Source organism: Bos javanicus, chromosome 2, assembly GCF_032452875.1.
Source record: "Bos javanicus breed banteng chromosome 2, ARS-OSU_banteng_1.0, whole genome shotgun sequence".
NCBI lineage: Eukaryota > Metazoa > Chordata > Mammalia > Artiodactyla > Bovidae > Bos > Bos javanicus.
In genome coordinates, this window is record NC_083869.1 from 48078265 (window position 1) to 48103637 (window position 25373).

At 36.2% G+C, this 25373-nt stretch overlaps 1 long non-coding RNA gene across 3 annotated transcripts in view; it reads right to left on the reverse strand.

Annotated features, from left to right (window-relative positions):
• The window catches only part of LOC133260289 (uncharacterized), a 218390-nt gene that overhangs the window by 86810 nt on the left and 106207 nt on the right, over positions 1–25373 (reverse strand). The window contains exon 1 of one of the 3 annotated variants that reach the window (XR_009740728.1): positions 12111–15375. The exons of the other annotated variants lie outside the window; for them this stretch is intronic. This is a non-coding gene — a long non-coding RNA (uncharacterized LOC133260289). Of the gene's footprint in view, positions 1–12110; positions 15376–25373 lie in introns of those variants that run through there. 3 annotated transcript variants of the gene reach the window in all.

Genomic DNA, 25373 nt, shown 5'->3' on the forward strand with positions numbered 1-25373 from the left:
CCTGCAAACAGTAACCAAAGAGAGCTGGAATGGATACACTAATATCTGACAAAAGAGACCTTAAGACAAAATTCTTTACTAACAGACATTTTATAATCATGAGTCAATCTATCAGAAATACTTATCTATTGTAAATATGCATGGACATAACAACAAAAAAAATCCCAAAATACTTGAAGCAAAAACTTACAAAACTGAAGGGAAAGAATAGACAATTGAAAAATAATAGTTGGAGACTTTGCCATTCCATCTTCAACATGCAGTGACCAGGGAGAAAATAAATAACAAAATAAAACAGTTAAAGGGTACTAAAAATCAACTGGACCTAACAGAGAGCTACAGAACATTCCACCCAACAACACTAATCTATCATTCTAAAATGCACATGGAAATTCACAAATATGTGGAAATTAAATGATGCATTCTTAAACAGTCAATAAGTCAAATAAGATATTGCAATGAAAATCAGAAAATAGAGAAAAAAATAATGTAAACAGAATGCACCAAAATAAATGATTCAACTAAAGTACTGTTAAGTTAAATCAGGAATAGAAGAGGGGAATCACTACCAACCTCACAAAAATAAAATGGGTTATAAGGAATATTATGAACAATTGAATGTCAAGAAATTAGAAAACTGAGATAAAACAGGCATTCAATTAAAGACTTTTTTTTGTTGCCTTTAAATGTGTATTATGTTCGACAAAGTGCCAAAAGAATGCACAATTAACTCTTACTTTCACAAAAAAGAGGATATTATATTTTTTTAAATTGATTTAACTTTTATCAAGGTAACATAGGCATGTAGCTTATGAAGTAAAATAATATTAAAAGACTTATAGTGAAAAATAGTACTCTTCTGCCACATACCTTTCTACTCTATGTCCCCAGAGGCAATTGTCCTCAATTCTTCTGGCTTTTTCCTTTGGGATTAATCTATGAACTTCTAAATAATATTCTTATTCTTATGATATTTACTCATTTATCAATTTTAAACAGTATTGGTTGACTCGCCATCATATATATGATGCCAACTCTTCTATACACTTATCTCGCATTTCTACACATCGCTGATGCCAAAATTATAATTTTGGGTTAACTGACTAGCTAATATTTATGTATCATGACTTATAAACACTTATAGGCCAAAAACTGAACTAGGTCCATGCCTATTTTTTTCTAGTGGAGTTAATAATTTCCTCTCTTTTTCACCAACGTAGGTTTCTAGGACTTAATACAATTATTATGTACTCCTCCAACATCCCTGCAACATGTATACGAATACTTTTTCTATATGCTCAAATATATCACTTTCCTTTGTCTCCTGGGGGAGTTCCTTCCTTCAGTTTTGCTGAACAGCACCCATGCTGACACTTTTCTTTATCCCTTTCCTGACTGGGATCCTTTATTTTCAGTTGTCTGTGTCTTCTTCCTTCATACTTTACTTAACCATCTAGCATAATCACATTCTGTAGTAATTTCCTAGAAATCAGTCCATGGAAGGTATTTTTTAGGGTGTTGGAGGGAGTACTCATTCTATTCTACCATCATACTTGATTTGTCTGGGGATAAAATTCTAAATAATGAAACTGTTATCCTTAAAACTTGGAAGAAATTGTTTCACAGTGTACTTGTCAGAAGTCTAATGCCATTTATACTCCTTTGGATGTGAACTATCCCCATTCTCTGCCCTTGGGAAGCTCTTCCCGTTGTTTTCTCTATCCTTGGTATGCTGAAATCTTGAGATGATTCTGTATGGTGTGAGCATTTTTCATTAAATGTGCTAGATATTCAGCGAGCTTTTTCAGTGTGAAGGCATATATCATTTAGTTCAGACATATATAAAACTGAGTAATATTATTTCATTGATAATTTCTTTTTCTAATTTTTCTGTTATTTTATGGAAATCTTATTTATAATATTATAGGCCTCCTGGGTTAAGATGTGAATATCATGTTTTTTCTGCCATTTGTTTTTTTTATCTCTCTGCTTCTTGTTCTCTTTTCTAGGAGCTCTCCAAGCTTTTTCTCAGCCTATTTAAATTTAAAATTAAATTTTATTTATATTATAGTATTTTAAGTTTAAAAGCTCTGCCTTTTCTAATTAAAAAATTTAAACAGCATCTTGCTTAACGGATTTTCTATTTTCTTATTTAATGGACTCCATATTTTTTAATGGGCTCCATGTTTCTCTTGTTTCCTATGTAGCTCAGCTGGTAAAGAATCCACCTGCAACGCAGGAGGACCTGGGTTCAATCCCTGGGTTGGGAAGATCCCCTGGAGAAGGGCAAGACTACCCACTCCAGTATTCTTGCCTGGAGAGTTCCATGGACTGTATAGTCCATGGGGTCACAAAGAGTCAGACATGACTGAGCGACTTTTACTTCACTTCGTATTTTCTCTTAGCGCTTTGAGGATAGTTTGTCTTACCCTATCTTATGTATGTTTCTTTTCTTTTTACTTTTGTATTTTAATTACTTGGCTACCTTTGGTCAGTTTCCTCTGTTTAGACTTACATTTTTCATGCTAGAGGCTTTTCTTAAATTACTGGACAACTTTTGGAACGCACTATTGGACATTCACTCACATTAAGGATGAAACACCAAAAGAGATGTCTGGGTAAGGCTTGTCAACTGTGGGCTTGACTGAGAATTAAGACGTACTATTTGTAGGAGGATCTCCAAATGTTAGGATCTGAAGATCTCTTACTCTGAGGATACTCAATAGGCATCAACAGTAAAGTGCTATTTCCTTCCTCTGTTTTGCTGTACACGTTGAAACACTTTTGAGGAGGCTTTGCAAAACTATTTCATAAATACATTCACCTAATTTGACATTACAAAAAATATTTTACAATTAATTCTGATGAAAATTTTAAGTGATTTTTCAATTTAAAATGCTTTAGGCAAAATAAAGTTCAAACTAGTTAAGACATTTCCACAGACTTTCACAATATGTTAAGATATGCTTTATACTCCTTCTTAGTTTTAAATGCATTACAAAAAAAGCATTTTGGACAACACAGCATTTTAAAATTCAAGTTTTAGATAACTCTGATTTAGATAAATATAGACCAAGAAAAGATTTTGAGCTATTATTCCTAATCAACTATCTCATTCTATAAATAGGAAATAGCATCTTAATCATTCTTCTAAGGTAAATAGATTTTAGAATTTCAAAACCTGATGTTTTACCGGTTCTTCAACAAGTGTTTATCTTGTAGGGTTCTACAGACAGAAAACTGGGGGGATTTGAATTATGTGTCCTCTCTCTCTTTTATGCTCCATATCCATTCAAATGTCAAATACATATGTTCACCTTCTATATGTCAAACATTCAAATTCCCCTTTGCTTTCCTATTGCTCAATTAGAGAAAAGTCATAATATTTTTGGTTAGGTTACTGTGACAATTTTCTAACCTCCCACCTCATATTATGCTACCAAAGAATCCCTTGAAATACCAATTTTCCCATTATATTTCCTTAGACAACATTCTTCTATATTGGTATCAGTTCAGTTGGTCACTCAGTTGTGTCTGACTCTTCGAGACCCCATGGACTGCAGCCCGCCAGGCTTCCCTGTCTATCACCAACTCCTGGAGCTTGCGCAAACTCATGTCCATTGTGTTGGCGATGCCATCCAACCACCTCACTCTCTGTCATCCCCTTCTCCTCCAGCCTTCACTCTTTCCCAGCATTAGGGTCTTCTCCAAGGAGTCAGTTCTTCTCATTAGGTGGCCAAAGTACTGGAGTTTCAGTTTCAGCATCAGTCCTTCCTCTATATTCAGGACTGATTTCCTTTAGGATGGACTTGGATCTCCTAGCAGTCCAAGGGACTCTCAAGAGTCTTCCCCAACAACACAGTTCAAAAGCATCAATTCTTTGGCATTTGGCCTTCCTTATAGTCCCAACTCTCACATCCATACACGACCACTGGAAAAACCATAGCCTTGACTAGATGGACCTTTGTCAGCAAAGTAATGTCTCTGCTTTTCAATATGCTCTCTAGGTTGGTCATAACCTTCCTTCCAAGGAGTAAGCGTCTTTTAATTTCATGGCTGCAATCACCATCTGCAGTGATTTTAGAGCCCCCAAAAATAAAGTCTTTCACTGTTTCCATTGTTTCCCCATCTATTTGCCATGAAGTGATGGGAATGGATGCCATGATCTTCATTATTTTGAATGTTGAGTTTTAAGCCAGCTTTTTCACTCTCCTCTTTCCCTTTCATCAAGAGGCTCTTCAGTTCTTCTTCACTTTCTGCCATAAGGGTGGTGTCACCTGTGTATCTGAGGTTATTGATATTTCTCCCTGCAATCTTGATTCCACCTTGTGCTTCATCCAGCTCGGCATTTCACATGATGTACTCTGCATATAAGTTAAATAAGCAGGGTGACAGTATATAGCCTTCATGTATTCCTTTCCTGATTTGAAACTAGGCTGTTGTTTCATGGCCGGTTCTAACTGTTGCTTCTTGTCCTGCATACAGGTTTCTCAGGAGGCAGGTAAGGTAGTCTGGTATTCCCATCTTGTTAAGAATTTTCCACAGTTGTGATCTACACAGTCAAAGGCTTTGGTGTAATCAATAAAGCACAAAGTAAATGTTTTTCTGAAAGTCTCTTGCTTTTTCTATGATCCAACGATGTTGGCAATTTGATCTCTGGTTCCTCTGCCTTTTCTAAATCCAGCTTGAACATCTGGAAGTTCACAGCTCACGTACTGTTGCTTGGAGAATTTTGAGCATTACTTTGCTAGCATGTGAGATGAGAGCAATTGTGCGGTAGTTTGAGCATTCTTTGGCATTGCCTTTCTTTGAGATTGGAATGAAAACTGACCTTTTCCAGTCCTGTGGAAATCCACATTGGTATAGGTCAAGCCATTTAGCTATATGCTACATTCTAAAAGTTTATGTGGACATGCAATTTTTAAACTAAGACTTATTTGTAATGAATTAAATAAAATTACTTGATGAATATCTATTTTCTCCTATATTGTGACACAAATTTAAGTCTCTGGTTAGACTGCCTGGATTTGAATGTGACTGTCAACAAATGTCTTTACCTATTAAGTGCCTCAGTTTTAACATTTGTAAAATTAGAATAGTAAGAATATCTTATAGGATTGCCTACAGAAAAAAAAATGTGTAAAAATACATATAAGTTTTAGAACTCATGTGACATTGTGTAGGAGGCTTTAGTAGGGTACCTCTCACATAGGAAATCACTCCTGGCTCTACTTTTTTTTTCCCCACTACATTTTACTAGCATTGTCTTTGTTACTGTTGTTTATTGAGATATAGGTTTCTTTTTTAGTCAATATTCTGACAATTTATAATTCACATTCTGATATTAATACACAGTTTCATCCATCATACTGTACACGATGGAATTTTAGAATTGACCCTGAAGGACAGGTAAGATTTTAACAGGCAAAAATGGAAAAGAAGGATGCCCAAGAAGGGAAGATCATCACAAATGCAACAAGTTAGGGGCGATGTAAAGATCTATGGAGAGCAGAGGGACTTCCATGGTATCTCAGATGGTAAAGAATTTACCTGCAATGCAGGAGACCCGAAGATTCCTAGGAGAAGGGAATGGCTCCTCACTTAAGTAATTCTTGCCTGGAGAATTCCATGGACAGAAGAGCCTGGTGAGATACAGTCCATGGGGTTGCAAAGAGTAGGATACAACTGAGCAATTAATGTTCACTAACTAAATTAAGATTTCATCTTAAAGATAGCTTGTCTGATTTAGTTACTGCCTTTACAAACAACCAGATAAAACGTCACATTTTAGACAAGTAAATCTACTGATTCAATGAATGCCTTATTGCCTTCTTTTCAGTAAGGGAGAAATTGAGTTACAGGACCAAAGATTTTCTGGAAGGAGACATCAAGTTCCTGGTGATGGTCATAAAAAATGTACCCAGAAAGAGACAACTGTCTTATTACATTTTGTTTAACTTGTTCATTTGTAAGTTTTGTCAGTATCAAATTTCACTAATTTTTTCTTCTTTTAGCTAAACTTTCTATTTCTCCTTTTTCTAGTTGTAATTTGTCTTGGACCAGTCTTTCCATCCAGCTTCCAAGTTACAAATTTGATCTGAACATACTAAAATTCAGAATATAGTTTCTTGTCTCAGGTTCTTTACTTGTAAACCAAAATATCACAACCAGAGGACATCTAAGACTATCATTCTATAGTTTTCTAGAAAAGATGAAATTTAAAGTTTCATAGATTATTTCCACTTAACTTGCTAAGAAAGTGGCCACCTGAGAAGGTGTCCCTTGTGCCTTTTATCTTCCAATTCAAGATATCCTCCCTCTGATGAGCACCAGGTTGGTGATGAGATAGCTCAGAAAATGTGCAAGACATATGACGTGCTGAGATTCCAGAAGGAAGGATCAAGTACCCAATTTTGTTCCCTTCTGAGACTGACAGAGCCTGGAGAAGCTGTAGCTGACAGGCCAGAGGGTCTCACCAAAACTCTCAGTTTGAGAAATCTTGGCCTTTGCTGAAAGTAAGTATAGATCAATGTGTGTAGTCCTAGGAGTTCTGGCTGATGTTTGTGGAAGATCTTCTAAGCAAACATAAAGATGGTCCAAGTTACTCTCTATTCCTTAGGAGGACTTTAACCCAAATAATTCTTCTGTTGCCTCAAGAAATGGTGAATAAGCTTGCCAGTCTGTATATTTAAAGATCACAGAGCAGACAATGTTAGGCCTCTCATCACTCACTCAAAGGTTGCACAGAGACATTATTAAGCAAAAGGAGATAATAATATACACAAGGGGCTCCAATAAACAGAGAAAGAAAAAGCAAACAGGCCCTGAGATCAGCGAAGCACTAAGTTATTAGGTCATAGTAGACTGGAATTGCTAGAGGATAAAGAAAAAAACATTAACAAAGTAAAAGATAAAGATCCCTGTGTCAGGAAGATCCCCTGGAGAAGGGAATGGCAACCCACTCCAGTATTCTTGCCTGGAGAATCCTCATGGACAGAGGAGCCTGGTGAGCTACAGTCCACAGGTTGACAAAGAGTCAGCTATAACTAAGCAACTAACACACACAGTACATAAAGATACTCAGCTTTAAAACATACCCTGGAATTTAGAAACCTGACTTAAATTTAAAAATAGAGAACAAACTAGTGGTTTTTGGTGGGGAGAGGAAAGGGGGAAGGGGCATGTAAGGGTAAGGGAGTAAAAGGTACAAACTATAATGTATAAATTAAGCTATAAGAATATACTGTACAACATGGGGAATACAGCCAATATTTCGTAACAACTCAAAAATGAGTAAGATTATACATTTTAAGGAACGTATATTTCACCAGGATAAATTCTTCTTAGAAATAGAAGAACTGAAATGAAGTATGTACCTGTTGTGCCTAGAATTATTACTGTAAGATTAAATGGAAGAAATATGTCAAGATATAGAGCAAACATACAGAGAGAGAAATATTTAGGAAAAACAGACTTGAAAAATAATTCCAAGAGAAATATCACGTAAGGAATATCAGAAGAAAAATAAAACCAGAAAAAAATACAGATGGAGGTTAAGAATGAAGAAATAATGCAAGTAAAGTTCCCTAGTTTGAAGAAACTGAGTTTGTGAACGAAAGAGCTAAGTTCTAGGTAGATTAATCAAAGTAAAGGATATAGTTAAACATATTTTGATAAAGTTTCTACATTATAATGAATAAAGGAATATATTACAAATTTCAAGAAAGAAAGAACAAGTTATTTAGCAAAGAAGAAGAATCAGACTGTGGTTTTCTTATCTGCAGTGCTTTAAACTAGAGGATACTGAGGACAGAAAAATAGACTGTCAACAAACAAGTCTATGCCCAAACAAGTTTTTCATACATCAAGCAGATTAGCACAAAGAATTGTGGATATACACCATAAGAGATAATACCACTCCTTTAAAACATCTAATGAAAATATCCAAAAAGGTACTTGAACCAAACAACATATGAATCAGAATAGAAATTTCAAGGTAAGTGCAACAGCCCTACTATATATATAAAACTAAATGGATAATGATTATCTGACTGGGAATTTAACTATAAAGTAAAGGGTTTAACTATAAAGCAATGTAACTATAAAGTAAGGGTTCTTAAAACAAAGGAGACATATGACAAGGGAAAAATATAATAAATCTGGAACTCAAAGTATTGAACTATTTCAGCAAAAAGGAGTTGGAAGCAAAACAGAATTGGAGTTGGAAGGGAGGGAGTAAAGGAAAGAAAAGGAAGAAGAACTAAAGAGCCTTTTGATGAAAGGGAAAGAGGACAGTGAAAAAGTTGGCTTAAAACTCAACATTCAGAAAACTAAGATTATGGCATCTGGTCCCATCTCTTCATGGCAAATAGATGGGGAAACAGAGGATGAGATGGTTGGATGGCATCACTGACTCAATGGACATGAGTTTGAGTAAACTCCGGGAGTTGGTGATGGACAGGGAGGCCTGGTGTGCTGCAGTTTCATGTAGTTGCAAAGAGTCGGACACGACCGAGCAACTGAACTGAACTGAAAGGAAAGGGAAGTAAAAGCACCCTAAAGGCCTCTTTTGGTAATGGGGAATGGAATGAGAAATTAAAACATTCTAAAGCCTTCATCTAAGAGAGGGAATACAGTGAATACCTGTGGGGAAATGCATGTCAGATAGTGAGTATTAAAATAAAAAAGCACATTATTTCCATATTAACAAGGCAGAAAAGGAAATAGAAATGAACTGAAAAATGAATTTCAAAACATCAGTAAAAATAAAGGGAAAAGAGCAAAAAAAAAAAAAAAAAAACCAAAATAATGAACATAAAGTAATATGAAAGAAAATAATAATCATAAAGCAATACACTCCAAGAACTATATTAGTTATCACTGCACACAGTGTTAAGAGTATATTCCTCTTAACAGAGGGAGCTTAAGACAGGGTTAAAAAGCAAAACTTGGTGATATATTTTACAAAAAAGACTTTCAAATGAAGATTACTATATATCTTTCTTGTTTTAACAAAGTGTTAAGAATGTAAAAATATAAATTTAAGTATTTACATGTCTGTCTGTCTATCTACAGATCTATCTATCTAACATTAATATAGACAAGAGCTGGGCATGTTAAATAGTAATCAAAGTCAAATTTTGTTCAAAGATTGGATGATACATAGCTATTTAGTGGAAAAATGTTTTCTACATTTTCCAGAATACTCTTAGAGGAATATTTTTTTGCAACATTCATGGTAATTTGGATATGTCTCCTATTAACCTTGCTTTGCAAATAAATTTTCCTAATATAATATGAATTTTGAGACAATTATTTATCTTTTCAAAATAAGTTAAAAATAGTCTAACTTGCCTTTTTTCTCTAAATAGTTTGGTTTTACATTTACATATTATTTTCTCTATTTGACAACCAAAATGACAAGAAGAACAAAGAAGAAAACGAAGTAAAGGTAGAAATGTCAAGTAGGAAGTTTATCCAAATGAAAATTAAAACTTGGGGATAAACAAGGGCAGATTCATACCTTAGTATTCTACTGAGAATAACTTATTTGAAATGATATAATTAGTAAGTATAAGGTTTTTAAGGTAAACTACAAAATCATATCTCTTGAAATACAAAAATATATATATATTCTGAGAAGGGGATGACAGAGGATGAGATGGCTGGATGGCATCACTGACTCAATGGACATGAGTTTGAGTAAACTCCGGGAGTTGGTGATGGACAGGGAGGCCTGGCGTGCTGCAGTCCATGGGGTCGCAGAGTCAGAGACAACTGAGCAACTGAACTGAACTGAAAATAACATTTAATTACCCCAAGAGAAATTCATACAAAGATTGTCTTAAAAACACATATGCTCTTCAAAAGATGAAGAAACAAATTAAACTACTATTGGCCCTCAGGAATAGCAGAGGTGAACTTTTTGATTTCTTTTATAAATGACTGTGTAATCTCTCCAAATTATGTTTTCTGAAAAATTAACAGTTCATTTTAATTTTAAAGTAACATCATGGTATAGTCTATCAATATCCCCACTTTCCAATAAAAAATTTGTTAATAATGGGCCATCAAGTTATTTCTATGCAGTAATGATAGGATATGAATATGTAAGGTATGTTATATTACTAAGACATCCTTCAGATAAAGGTTCACTGTTTCATTCATTATAAGTAAATGAATAAGTATTCTTATGTAAATATATGCATACGCCTATAAAAGAAAGAAGGACACAGTAGCTGCTGCTGCTGCTAAGTCGCTTCAGTTGTGTCCTACTCTGTGCGAGCCCACAGATGGCAGCCTACCAGGCTCCGCCATCCCTGGGATTCTCCAGGCAAGAATACTGGAGTGGGTTGCCATTTCCTTCTCCAATGCATGAAAGTGAAAAGTGAAAGTGAAGTTGCTCAGTCGTGTCTGACTCTCAGCGACCCCATGGACTGCAGCCTATCAGGCTCCTCCGACCATGGGATTCTCCAGGCAAGAGTACTGGAGCGGGGTGCCATGGCCTTGTCCATGTCTCATGCTTAGTCATCCTCTAAATATATATATATATATTTTGGCTGTGCCATGTGGCATGTGGGATCTTAGTTCTCTGACCAGGGATCAAACCCCCAGTCCCTGTAATTGGAAACATGGAGTCTTAACCACGGAACCACCAGGGAAGTCCCCTAAAAGCAGTTAGCTATTTTTGTGTTATACAAGACGGGAAAAGATGTATGAGTATTCCTTTTTAGGCAATACTTTGACTTTTATGCTTATCCAATATTAAAAAAGCAGTTCATTTTTACATTTTAGAATTATCATACGGATGCACTTCAGTGAAGACCCATTCCTATTCAAAGCCTAGAGAGCTTTTGTTTACAATAAGAGGTAAAAGCAACAGACGATAATATATGCATTGTCTATGTAGATTTTATTTTCATTCCAGTTTTTGAACAGTAGACTTTGAAAAATATGAAGGAACAGATCTTGAAAAAACTACGATAATACACATAAAATTCTTTTTCTAGTCTTCTAAAAATAGTTTACTGAGAACTTTCAATGTGCAAGGCATTGTTCTCAGTGAATTATCTCATTTAATATCCATACTAGATCTATGCAGCAAGCATTATTCCCATTCAGTGAGGAAACAAAGTTGGAGAGGTCACATAGGAGGAATCATAGTTCAAGTCTGACTTCAAATTTCTTTCCTCCAAAATAATACAAAGGTCATTACTGAAAGCTTTTTAACTCTAAGATGACAATATCCAAAGTAGTTATTAGTGAACCAAACCCCAAAAGAACAAACACACACACATACATACACACATAGATGCCTTAAGTGAAGAGGTCATCATGCTGAAAAGATATAATAACATCTCAGTAATCTGGAACCATTAAGAACTTAAAAACTAAAAGGACATTTTTCCAGATAATTAAAACACAGAGAATTAAAAATAATTTCCAGATAATTAAAAATTATCTATTCATCCTTCAAAATATTTAAGGGAATTTTTCTAAGTACACATTATACATTTTCCTATATTCTTAACAGAATAAACTTTTAATAATAATATAACTTTTCTTGATAATACAAATTTATTCTTATAAAAGTTGGAATCTCTTCTGGTTTAAAAGAAAAGTTAGTACCTGTGTTGTAATTACAGAGGTGACCTTAGCTGTCAAAGAGAGTATTTGCCCTTATTGTGACAGGATCACCGATGTCCATGTTTATTGATTTCTTAAATCTTTTCTAATATTTTATGCCCCTTATTCCATATTAAAAAAAAAAAAAATCCCTAAACAACTGCAGGTTGGGCAACAGAGAAACAAGTAGATCTTTTAATTCTTCTAACATCCTTCCTCTCTTTTATCTATTCACTCAACAGATATTTTGTGGCTACTTTAGGAGCTGGGCACTATGGTAGATGCTTGCTAGAATTAGATTTTATGTTCTAACAACTATGAACATGACTGATAATTTTTCCTGGCAATACTTTATGAAATCACCCAGCCAACATTGATGCTGGTGGTTCAGGATCTACATTTTGCAAAATACAATATTACAGGAAACTGGGGTAAAAATAATATCAATATATACTTGAAACAGAAAGATCAAGTTTGATACAAACTGGAGAAAGAAGAGAGAATGGCTGTGGCAGCTCAGATGTGAACTGGGTACAGGTTTGGGTGCAGTGTCTCTCAGCATGGCCCAACTAGTACCTGTAAAATAACCCATAATGCTTATTAATAAAAGTGGATTCCTCTGCTTCATCCCAGATCTGTTGAATGAGAAAATGCAGGGGGCTAAGCCTGAGACTCTCCACTGCTAAGAAACTCACTTCTAAGAATCTAAACACAGTCCTTTATAATAAACAGCTATAACAGAAAGCTATATTAGAAACAAAATACCCATACAACTAAGTCAAAGTAGATTTTCTATCTTACATACATATGAAGGCTATTTTTTATGAAAGAATTATAGAACACTCACCATATGTCAAACAAGGTATCTAGATGTTGACAGTATAAAGACGACCACAAGATAGTTCCTAAACTAAAAAAGCTTAGAGTTTCATGTTTTTTAAAGACACTAAAATCAATAGTCCTTTCACCTAATAAGCTCTAATTAATTTCTATTTTAGAATATGGACAAGTGATCACTCTAATTAGTTGATAATATAACTTGACTCATAAATCCTCTTTAAAAACAGGAACAAAATAAGTCCTTTTGAATGGCCTCTGTAACCACATTTTATGACAAAGAACTCCTCATTCATCTCTTATTATGAAGAAATAAGATATTACGGATGAATGCAGTTTTCAGGTAAGTGAAGCTTCCCTTAATAACTGCCCAAACTATTTTAACTCTAATCACTTTTGGCAAGCTTTCTAAAATATATTACACATTAGCTGGTCTTCCCAACCTTTCCCAGGAGAATAATTAACTATCATTAAGTGAGTAAATCCTTGTTGCTACTCTGGAGCACACTACATAAGCAAAAGCTAGATAGTAAATCAAGGTCTGCAGTGTGGCAGGTTCATCCTTGGGAAATCTGATTGGAGATATAGTTAACCATTTCCTCCTTGTACAGTATCTTAATACACATGCCTGTCTCACCTGATCAGAAGTCAACTTTTTCAGTATAATTTATCTGATCTGTGAGATAGATTCCTTGGGTTCCCAGACTGAATTCTGATTATATCACATGGCTTATAAGTTTCAAATTTGATGAATTTTGATGAAAATTTTCTACATGCTTATATCTAGATGTTTGTATGGTAACAGAAACACCCGTTATAGGAAACAATATTTGTTGTTGCTGTTTAGTTGCTAAGTTGTATCCAACTCTTGTGACCCTATGGACTGTAGCCCAGGAAGCTCCTCTGTCCATGGGATTCTCCAGGCAAGAATACTGGAGTGGGGTGCATGCCCTCCTCCAGGGGATCTTTCCAACCCAGGGATCAAACCTGTGTCTCTTGCATAGCAGGTGGATTCTTTACCACTGAGCTACCAGGGAAACATAGTTCAATCGGTAAAGAATCTGCCTGCAATGCAGGAGACCTGGGTTCGATTCCTGGGTTGGGAAGATTCCCCTGGAGAAGGAAACGGCAATCTATTCCAGTACTCTTGTGTGGAAAATCCTATGGACAGAGGAGCCTGATGGGCTACAGTCCATGGGGTCGCAAAGAGTCGGACACAACTTAGCGACTAAACCACCACCACCAGGGAAACCCTAGGAAACAATATATTGAAACTAATTTTGCATGGTTTCACTGACCTAATCACTTACTGCACTGTATTATAAAAGATGATACTCTAGATGCATTTTGCGATGTACAGGATCATTGCTCTACTGTGTCAGTTTCCAGAAGTACAGTGTTTCTAATGTACTACAGAGGAAGAGTTGAGAGTTGTGAAAAACCAAAAGACCAAAAATAAACCAAAAGTTTATTTAATCAATTTACCTAAAACATACTAACATTTTCTCAAAATAGTGTATTACATTTTTTTCAAGATAGTAAGTAAAATTTTCTTTCAGAAAATAATGCATGGGCTTTGAAACTATTGGGCTTCCCTTGTGACTCAGCTGGTAAAGACTCCACCGGCAATGCAGGAGACCTGGGTTCGATCCTGGGTTGGAAAGATCCCCCAGAGAAGGGAAAGGCTACCTACTCCAGTATTCTGGCCTGGAGAATTCCATGGACTATATAGTCCATGGGGTCGCAAAGAATTGGACACGACTGAGTTACTTTCCCTTTTGAAAATATTATTTCCCTAAGTGTTCCCAGAGACTTTGCTTCTAGATCCATGGAGCAGACTTTCCTCTACCCATATAGCAGAGCTATTTCAAAGCCTATAGGAGCCACCAAATGTCTGCAGTGTCACAAAATTTCTTAAATTTGACAACTATTTGAATCACATAATTTCAACAACAGAAGTTAAAACTTTTTGAAAGCGTCAACTGGGGACATAGTCCAAATTTCAGAAGGCTGTTAAATTATGTTTAAATATTCTAAAGATGGAAATTAGTAAGAAAGAAAAAGGAATTTAAAGTCCCTTATTAATTATAAGGCTTCCCTGGTGGCTCAGAGGTTAAAGTGTCTGCCTGCAATGCAGGAGACCTGGGTTCAATCCCTGGGTTGGGAAGATTCCCTGGAGAAGGAAATGGCAACCCACTCCAGTATTCTTGCCTGGAGAATCCCATGGACAGAGGAGCCTGGTGGGCTACAGTCCACGGGGTGGCAAAAGTTTGGATGCAACTGAGCAACTTTAACTTTATTAATTAAATATAAAAAAAAAAACAAATTCTGCATTTGTCTAGTCAATTATTTAGTAAAATATATTTATATTACCTGAATTATAAATTTTTATAGTGTACAGCGACAAAACAAAAAAGCTAAGGTGTAGAATGAGTTCTTCCTCCAAATTTCAACATTTTCATAAATTGCCAAATTCTTAAAACTTATTACTAACAAAATGTTCCTTTTTCATAATGATCGTGACGTTTTCAATACAGTGAAAACCTTCCTTGTTCAATATGTCATCTGTATTTCCATTGAGCTTATTTTTTAAGACATAACACTATGATCTGAGTATTTTGGTTAGGAAATTCCTTAAGTTTCCTTCAGCAATAGCTTCTGTTTTCTTATTCAGGACTGCTAATAGTTCTGTGCTGCTTTTAATTGTCCTGAACTGTAGTATCTTTAAAATTTGGATTGGATGTATAAAGGCATTTTGGAGATCATTATAAAAATGACAAAGAAGACATACAGAGGGCTAACAAACACATGAAAAGATGCTCAACATCACTCATTATCAGAGAAATGCAAATCAAAACCACTATGAGGTACCATTTCACGCCAGTCAGAATGGCTGCGATCCAAAAGTCTACAAATAATAAATGCTGGAGAGGGTGTGGAGAAAAGGGAACCCTCTTACACTGTTGGTGGGAATGCAAACTACTACAGCCACTATGGAGAACAGTGTGGAGATTTCTTAAAAAACTGGAAATAGAACTGCCTTATGATCCAGCAATCCCACTGCTGGGCATACACACTGAGGAAACCAGAAGGGAAAGAGACACATGTACCCCAATGTTCATCGCAGCACTGTTTATAATAGCCAGGACATGGAAGCAACCTAGATGTCCATCAGCAGATGAATGGATAAGAAAGCTGTGGAGTATTACTCAGCCATTAAAAAGAATGCATTTTAATCAGTTCTAATGAGGTGGATGAAACTGGAGCCTATTATACAGAGTGAAGTAAGCCAGAAGGAAAAACACCAATACAGTATAGTAACGCATATATATGGAATTTAGAAAGATGGTAACAATAACCCTGTGTACGAGACAGCAAAAGAGACACTGATGTATAGAACAGTCTTATGGACTTTGTGGGAGAGGGAGAGGGTGGGAAGATTTGGGAGAATGGCATTGAAACATGTAAAATATCATGTATGAAACGAGATGCCAGTCCAGGTTCGATGCACGATACTGGATGCTTGGGGCTGGTGCACTGGGACGACCCAGGGGGATGGTATGGGGAGGGAGGAGGGAGGAGGGTTCAGGATGGGGAACACATGTATACCTGTGGCGGATTCATTTTGATATTTGGCAAAACTAATACAATTATATAAAGTTTAAAAAAAAAAAGACAAAAAGCAATATGAAATTGATAGACTAAAAAATACAGAGCTAAACCTTCAATGCTTATAAGATCAAAACTGCCAAAATTTACCGTTGTGCTGACAGAAGTATTCAATGAGAAGCCAGATTTTTTTTCTTCTTAAAGAAACAGAAATTGTGCTAGTATACTGAATAAGTGCAAACACTTCATACACATGAAACCTATTAACTTTAACTAAGGTTCTTCTAGGGCTTCCCTGGTGGCTCAGAGGTTAAAGCATCTGCCTGCAATGTGGGAGACCTGGGTTCGATCCCTGGGTTGGGAAGATCGCCTGGAGAAGGAAATGGCAACCCACTCCAGTATTCTTGCCTGGAGAATCCCATGAACAGAGGAGCCTGGTGGGCTACAGTCCACGGGGTTGCAAAGAGTCGGACACGACTGAGTAAGCGACTTAAGGTTTGTCTAAGACAGACGTGGAAGTGAAGCTTCAGATATCTGTTGCTGGTAGAACAGTTTTCAGATATTTAAAGAGTGACTCACAGATAATACATGCATATACTTGAACTAAGTATCTGAGTGTGTGTGTGTATATGAAAATTTATATACTATATTTTTGCTGCTGATAGTCACTTTCAGTCTATGCAGGGATATGTGGTATGAAGGAAAAAGGACAGGCCCATAAAACAAGAAACTTGGGACTCAGTTTCTGTTCAAACCCTAATTAACATCTGACACTGGACAGACAAATGCTTGTTATTGGCCTTCAGGATACCAGGGCCTTTTTTACCCCAAATATAGATCTACTGTAAGGGTCAAAAATGTATGTATTTTATTATATACATGTAAAGAAACATAACGTTGACATGGTTTTTAAAGTCGTTTCTCAAGGAGTCAGAGTAATTTATTATTAATAATTAAATACTGAAATATGCAATTTTAAATTGATTTTTAATTCAAGGAATATTTAATATTATCATTAAACTGTAAGCTATATTCCTTTCTCTTTTAGTTAAGTGCATTCCGATATGCTTTCCGGAGTAAGGAATGTGTTGTACATGTGACTACTACCCATCATTCAGTCATATTGGATAATAGACTGTCAACTTCTATTTAAATATAAACTAAGGGAAAAAGAATGCAAAGAAATAGAGGAAAACAATAGAATGGAAAAGACTAGAGATCTCTTCAAGAAAATTAGAGATACCAAGGGAACAGGTCATGCAAAGACGGGCACAATAAAGGACAGACATGGTATGGACCTAACAGAAGCAGAAGATAGTAAGAAGAGGTGGCAAAAATACACAGAAGAACTATACAAAAAAGATCTTCATGACCTGACCCAGATAACCACAATGGTGTGATCACTCACCTAGAGCCAGACATCCTGGGATGAAAAGTCAAGTGGGCCTTAGGAAGCAACACTAACTACAAACAAAGCTAGTGGAAGTGATGGAATGCCAGCTGAGCTATTTCAAATCCTAAAAGATGAGGCTGTGAAAGTGATGCACTCAATATGCCAGCAAATTTGGAAAAGTCAGCAGTGGCCACAGGACTGGAAAACATCAGTTTTCATTCCAATCCCAAAGAAAGGCAATGCCAAATAATGTTGATACTACCACACAATGGCACTCATCTCACATACTAGCAAAGTAATGCTGAAAATCCTCCAAGCCAGGCTTCAACAGTACATGAACCGTGAACTTCCATATGTTCAATCTGGATTTAGAAAAGGCAGAAGAACCAGAGATCAAATTGCCAACATCTGCTGGATTATAGAAGAAGAAAGAGAGTTCCAGAAAAACATCTATTTTTTCTTCATTGACTATGCCAAAGCCTTTGACTGTGTGGATCACAATAAACTGTGGAAAATTCTGAAAGAGATGGGAATACCAGATCACCTGACCTGCCTCCTGAGAAATCTGTATGCAGGTCAAGAAGCAACAGTTAGAACTGGATATGGAACAACTGGTTCCAAACTGGGAAAGGAGTACATTAAGGCTGTATACTGTCACCCTGCTTATTTAACTTATATGCAGAGTACATAATGTGAAACGTCATTATGTGCTGGATGAAGCATAAGCTGGAATCAAGATTGCCGGAAGAAATATCAATAACGTCAGATATGCAAATGACACCACCCTTATGGAAGAAAGCGAAAAACTAAGAGCCTCTTGATGAAAGAAGAGGAGGGTGAAAAAGTTGGCTTAAAGTTCAACATTCAGAAAACAAAGATCATGGGATCTTTCAGTATATGCAAGAAAAATGATTAGCAAGATGTAGGAGAAATTAAAAATTTAATAATCCGGGGAAGAACACAGTGGGGAGAGGGACACTTATTTGTCACTTTCTATCTTTTAAAACTTTTGCAGTAATTAAAAAATAGATACTACTCTAAAATGAGTTGTTTTTTTTTTTTTAAATCACTATGAACATTTGTTTTAAATTTCATCATTTAAGTATCTATCTTTGCTCTTGTTGGATCTTTTATTCTGAGTTCCTGCTTTTCTTAGTGTTCTATTCTATTTCCTTTATTGAATCCCCTTTTAATGCCTAATTTTCTATTGTTCTCCCACGTTTCAGTTCTCAGCAGTCTTCTTCCTATATGGATAGCTCTTTTGGAGATTTTATCTATTTAATGACGTCAGCTCATATCTACATGTTCCTTAGATCTCACTTCTCATATGTGAATAACAGATAATGTTGGAAATAGCTTACTACCATTTGTCTGTGGGGACATTTCTAAGTGGATATCACAGTCAACACACAATGAATACATTTGAGACTCAACCCATTTTATCCATTCTCAATCCTACTTTTTAATTGCTCTACATCATAGTTAATGGGGTTCCCTGATAGCTTAATTAGTAAAGAATCCACCTGCAATGAAGGAGACCCCGGTTCCATTCCTGGGCTGTAAAGATCCACTGGAGAAGGGATAGGCTACCCACTCCAGTATTCTTGGGCTTCCTTTGTGACTGAGCTAGTAAAGAATCCGCCTGCAATGCGGGAGACCTGGGATCGATCCCTGGGTTGGGAAGATCCCCTGGAGAAGGGAAAGACTACTCACTCCAGAATTCTGGCCTAGAGATTTCCATGGACTGTATAGTCCAAGGGGTCGCAAAGAGTCAGACATGACTGAGGAACTTTCACTTTTCATGGTTAATGAATCAAACTTTTATGATAGAAACCCCAGAAATACCTCTAATTCCTATCCTTTTTACAAGGTTACAAGGTCCCCAATATAAGTAGTCATCAATCAGCAATCACCAAACAGTGTTTAACTTATACCTCTTCAACATTCTGTTCCTTTTATAACATTCTGTCCCTTTCCAAGTCCCATAACTTCATCTCTCATTTGGATTATAACAGCTTTCTGAGTTTTCTTATTTCTAAACTCCCCATGCCAATTCATGTTACCAAGTCATTTTCCTAAAATACAGTAAGTCTACTCAGTTAATATTCCTAATCTGAAAAGCTTCCCACACTATGAAGCTCAAACTCCTCATTTTCTAATATATCCACAGTGTTTTACTAAATATATATTATATACCCATATATGTCATAAGGAGAAGGAAATGGCAACCCACTCCAGTATTCTTGCCTGGAGAATCCCAGAGACAGAGGAGCCTGGTGGGCTGCCACCTATGGGGTCGCACAGAGTCGGACATGACTGATGCGACTTAGCAGCAGCATATATGTCATAAACAGGAGAAAGACTTTTAAAAACTAGGAATGGAAGTTAAGAGCTAAGGAGAAGAATGGCACTTGATGAGACCATATAGTTGCATGTTCTTAGCTACAACCACACCCCACCCATACAGTTTTTGTCCTTTATTGTGCCCATCTTTGCATGAAATATTCCCTTGGTATCTCTAATTTTCTAAGATCTTGGCATCTGGTCCCATCACTTCATGGCAAATAGATGGGGAAACAATGGAAACAGTGACAGACTTTATTTTCTTGGGCTCCAAAATTACTGCAGACGATGACTTCAGCCATGAAATTAAAAGAAGCTTGCTCCTTGGAAGAAAAGCTATGACAAATCTAGACAGCAGATTAAAAAGCAGACATTACTTGGCAGACAAAGGTTTGCATAGTCAAAGCTATGGTTTTTCCAGTAGTCATGTATGGATGTGAGTTGGATCATAAAGATGGCTGAGCACTGAAGAAGTGATGCTTTTGTGCTGTGGTGTTGGAGAAGACTCTTGAGAGTCCCTTGGACAGCAAGAAGATTAAACCAGTCAATCCTAAAGGAAATCAACCCTCAATATTTATTGGATGAACTAATGCTGAAGCTGAAGCTCCAATACTTTGGCAAAGATCGACTAATTAGAAAAGACCCTGATGCTGGGAAAGACTGCAGGCAGGAGGAGAAGGGAATGACAGAGGATGAGATGGTTGGATGGTATCACCGACTCGACAGACATGAGCTTGAGCAAACACCAGGAGATGGTGAAGGGCAGGGAAGCTTGGCATGCTTCAGTCCATATGGTTGCAAAGAATCAGACATGACCAAGCAACTAAACAGCAACAATAACACCCCACCTAACTCACCATTGCCCACCTCCACCTGTCCCACCCTTAGTGGATTCTACCTTTGGCCAAATCATTTGGCTCATATATGACCTCTAATATTCACCTATTCTTCTTGAAGAGACGGTCTTAAAGGTGATAAAAATGGCCAAGAATTAACTCTATATAACACTTGAGATTTTACAAAAACCGCTTTCATATGGACTACATTTAACATAATTATTGACCATTTACTTCACATTTTGAGTCTAACATAGCACAGTTTATGATATAGGCAAGAAAATAGGTAAAGGTATGTATTATTTTCATCAAGCTAATCTTAGGAAAACTGAAGAAAATAAATCATTTCTAAATAATGAATATTTACCTCTTCCGATATCAAACTTTAAAAAAAAAATTAACCAGTTGTGAAGAAAAATATTCTATAATGTCATACATATTCCTCCCTTGTTAAATAGAAAGATACAGAATAATTTTAAGTTTATTGAATGATTCCAGTCTACCTAATATGATACATTGTCATAATACCATTGTGTCTCTCATTTTTTTAAGATTCCCTTTTAACTACAGATTTTTCCTTTTTCCATCCAAATACCTTTACATACCTTTATATTTAGGTATCATTTCTAATCTTTTTTGTACTAGATAACTAGAAAATGATGTTGGGGTTTAATAAAGTTAGTGTGGGTCTAAAGAGAAAGGAAACTGCTTCAACACAAGAACTTCATACCTATTTTCAATACTTAGAGTCTTTATATTAATTTCACACCTGTATTAGGAGTTGTACTCAAATGGTTGCTTGTGCTAAAATTTATTTCCTATCAAAAGTGGGGGGAATCAATTAAATTAAAAATTTCTCTAGATAGTTAAAAGAGTAATTTAAAGATGGTATTTAAATTTTATAAATTAAATTATATTTCATGATTTTCCCTACGGTAAGGAAATTCACATGCATAAAATGATGCTCTCAGCTGATTCCAAAGAAATCCTAAGAATGTCATCTTGAAATGTCTTGGCTCTTTCTGTCTAACTCATAACAACAGGAGATAACAAAACATTTTATCTGTCTCCTTTCAATTTACATCGAAGTAATTCTCAGAACACAAAAAGATTTTTTGGGGGCAGTGCAGGAGACCCCAGTTTAACGCCTGGGTTGGGAAGATCCCCTGGAGAAGGGATAGGTATCCCTATTCCAGTATTCGTGGGCTTCCCTGGTGGCCCAGATAGTAAGGAATATGCTTGTAATGCGGGAGACCTGAGTTCAATCCCTGGGTTGAGAAGATCCCCTGGAGAAGGGAACATCTACCCACTCCAGTATTCTAGCCAGGAGAATTCCATGGACAGAGGAGCCTGGCAGCCTACAGTCCATGGGGTCCCAGAGTCAGACACAACTGAGCAACTTTCACTCCTATGGTGGTGCTAGTGGCAAAGAGCCCGTCTGCCAATGCAGGAGATGTAAGAGACACAGGTTTGATCCCTGGGTCAGGAAGGTCCCCTGGAGAAAGGAATGACAACCCACTCAAGTAGAAAAAAAAAACAAAAACAAAAGTTCTTTAAATTTTAAGATGTCCTTAATGAATCCAGTCTCTCATGGCAAGATGTGCTGCTTTTCATAGCTATTCATTCATGTTCTAGCTAAATAATTAAATATTAAAATCAGGAAGATGGATCTCAGGACTTTTCAGACATAGTACATAGCTATGTAAAAGAAGCATTATCTGAAGAACCAAGGTCATCTCTAGGAACAGGTGAGACATACCTACAAATGAAACAACAACTTTCCAAATATTAAACAAGGGTTTCTGAGTCTTACATCATCTGATTTTGTAAGTGCTAGACATGAATACTCAGATAAGCTTGCTTGAATATTTTTCTACTAAGACAGGTATTTATCACTGTGAAAAAAATCCAAGAGATTAAAAATAAAGCTTTGAAATAAATGTTATTTTCTCAAATCTCTTCTAAGTAAGCTATACATGTAAAAAAAATGTACTGAGATTAATTCATTTATTAATTATGCATATCCTTAATAAAAACTAAAATATTATGTTTACAATGGGACCAGCAGCTATCCTAAATGCTCTACCTGTAAATAGTTCAGTCTTTCTTTAAGGTAAGGTAGGTAATGAAAGGTAGGTAATGAAATCAATCAAATCCAGGGTTGCAGATGAGGAAACTCAGGTACACAGAAGTTAAAATTGTCCAAATTCATACAACTGGAAAGTAGAACTATTTAATAGAGAGTAGAAGAGCTGATCGGAGAAGGCAATGGCACCCCACTCCAGTACTCTTGCCTGGAAAATCCCATGGATGGAGGAGCCTGGTAGGCTACAGTCCGTGTGGTCCCTAAGAGTCGGACACGACTGAGCTATTTCACTTTCACTTTTCACTTTTCATGCATTGGAGAAGGAAATGGCAACCCACTCCAATGTTCTTGCCTGGAGAATCCCAGGGACGGGGGAGCCTGGTGGGCTGCCATCTATGGGGTCGCACAGAGTCGGACACAACTGAGTAACTTAGCAGCAGCTGCAGCAGAAGAGCTGATAACATAAATGAAAGAGATTTTAGTTACTGGAGTCTCCATATGATGTGGATTCTAAATACAAAACGTTAAATCCAATGTAAAATTGGATTAATGAGTACTTTTAATTCAACAATTTAAACATTGCACTAAACAAACTAGAAATAGAAGGGAAACCCTTAACTTTATAAAGGGAATCTATGAAAAATCCACAGTTATTATACATAATGATGAGAGAGACTACATTCTTTCTCCCTAAATCAGGGATATCTTGCCACTTGTATTCAATGTGAAACTAGAGTTTCTGTGTTTGTGTGTGTGTTAGTTGCTCAGTCATGTCCAACTCTTTGCAACCCCATGCTCTGTACCCGCCACGTTCCTGTGTCCATGGAATTCTCGAAGCAAGAATACTGGAGTGGGCAGCCATTCCCTTCTCCAAGGGATCTTCACAACCCAAGGATCAAAACCAGGTCTCCTGCATTGCAAGCAGATTCTTTACCATCTGAAGCATGAGGGGCGCCTCACTAGAGTTTCTAACTAGAGCAACTAGGAAAGAAAAAGAGAGAGAAAAAAAAAAGGAAGACTGAAAAGACAGCCAGATTTGAAAGGAAAAAGTAAGTTGATCTTTATTTACACAGGGCATGATTTTATATATAAAATCCTAAGGAACCAACTATAAAAACTATTAGAACTATAAATGAATTCAATAAGACACCAGGATAAAACTCAATGTACATCAATACACTAGCAACAAATAATCTGAAGGTAAAATTAAGAAAACAATTCCATTTACAAAAGCATGAAAAGAAAATATTTATGAATCAACTTCTAAAAAGTGTTAAGACTTAAGCTCTAAATTTTAAAACTATAAAATATTATTTTAAGATAGTAAAGAAACCTAATTAAGTTGAAGAACATGCCATACTTCTGAATCAAAAAGCTTAATATTATTAATACAGTAACAGTAATATTCTTGAAATTATCTACAGAATAAATCCAATCCCTAGAAAAAGTCTATCAAAATCTGCTGAATTGACAAGCTGATTAGGATTCACGTGGAAATGCACAAATAACCAAAATTATCTTGGGAAAGAAGACCAAAGCCAGAAACCTACACTTAGAAGGCAAATAACGTGGTATTGGCATAAGGATACATGTGTGGACTAATGGAACACATCTAAGAGTCAAGAAATAAACCCTCATACTTACGGTTAACTGGTCTTTGACAAGGATTCTAAGGCCATTTAATGGATAAAGAAAGGTCTTTTCAATAAAGGATGCTGAGTGCAATCAAATATCCATATGAAAAAGAAAAGAGTGAACTAATTCCATATATCATACACAAACATTTACTCAAGTGGACAACAGATTTTGATTTAAGAGATAAAATTATAAAGCTCTTAATAGAAAACACAGAAATAAGGCTTTGTAACCTTGGAACAACAAATCCTTCTTTAGATACGAAACCAAAAGCACAAGTGATAAAAGGAAAAAAAAAAAAAAGAGACTCTACCAAAATTAGGAACTTCTTTGTTGTAAAGAATACCATCAAGAAAGTGAAAAGATAAAATCATGCATCTAATAAGGGACAATCCACATGTCCATCAACTGATGGATGGACAAACAAAATGTGGTATATCCATATACTAAAATATTATTCACCAACAAAAGGAATGAAATTAGGATACATAATATAACATGGGCAAGCATGATCTTAAATGGAAGAATTCAGCCACAGAAGACCACATAGTATATTATATTACATGATTTCACTTGTATGAAATGTCCAAAATAAGCAAGTCTATAGGGGGAAAAAAAGAGTAAATTAGTGATTTCTTACAGCTGGAGGGTGGGGGAGAATAGGGTGTAACCACTGGTGGCTCAGATGGTAAAGCGTCTGCCTACAATGTGGGAGACTCGGGTTTGATCCCTGGGTCGGGAAGGTCTTCTGGAGATAGAAATGGCAACCCACTCCAGTACTCTTGCCTGGAAAATCCCATGGACAGATGAGCCTGGTAGGCTACAGTCTATGGGGTTGCAAAGAGTCGGACACGACTGAGCAACTTCACTAATGGGTACTTAGTGATTACCCTTTCTTGGGGAGGGTAATTTAAACACTCTAAAAATTGTGCTGATTATTGTACTATTCTGTGAGTACATTAAAAAATCACTGAATCATACACTTTTACTGGGTGAATTATTTGATGTA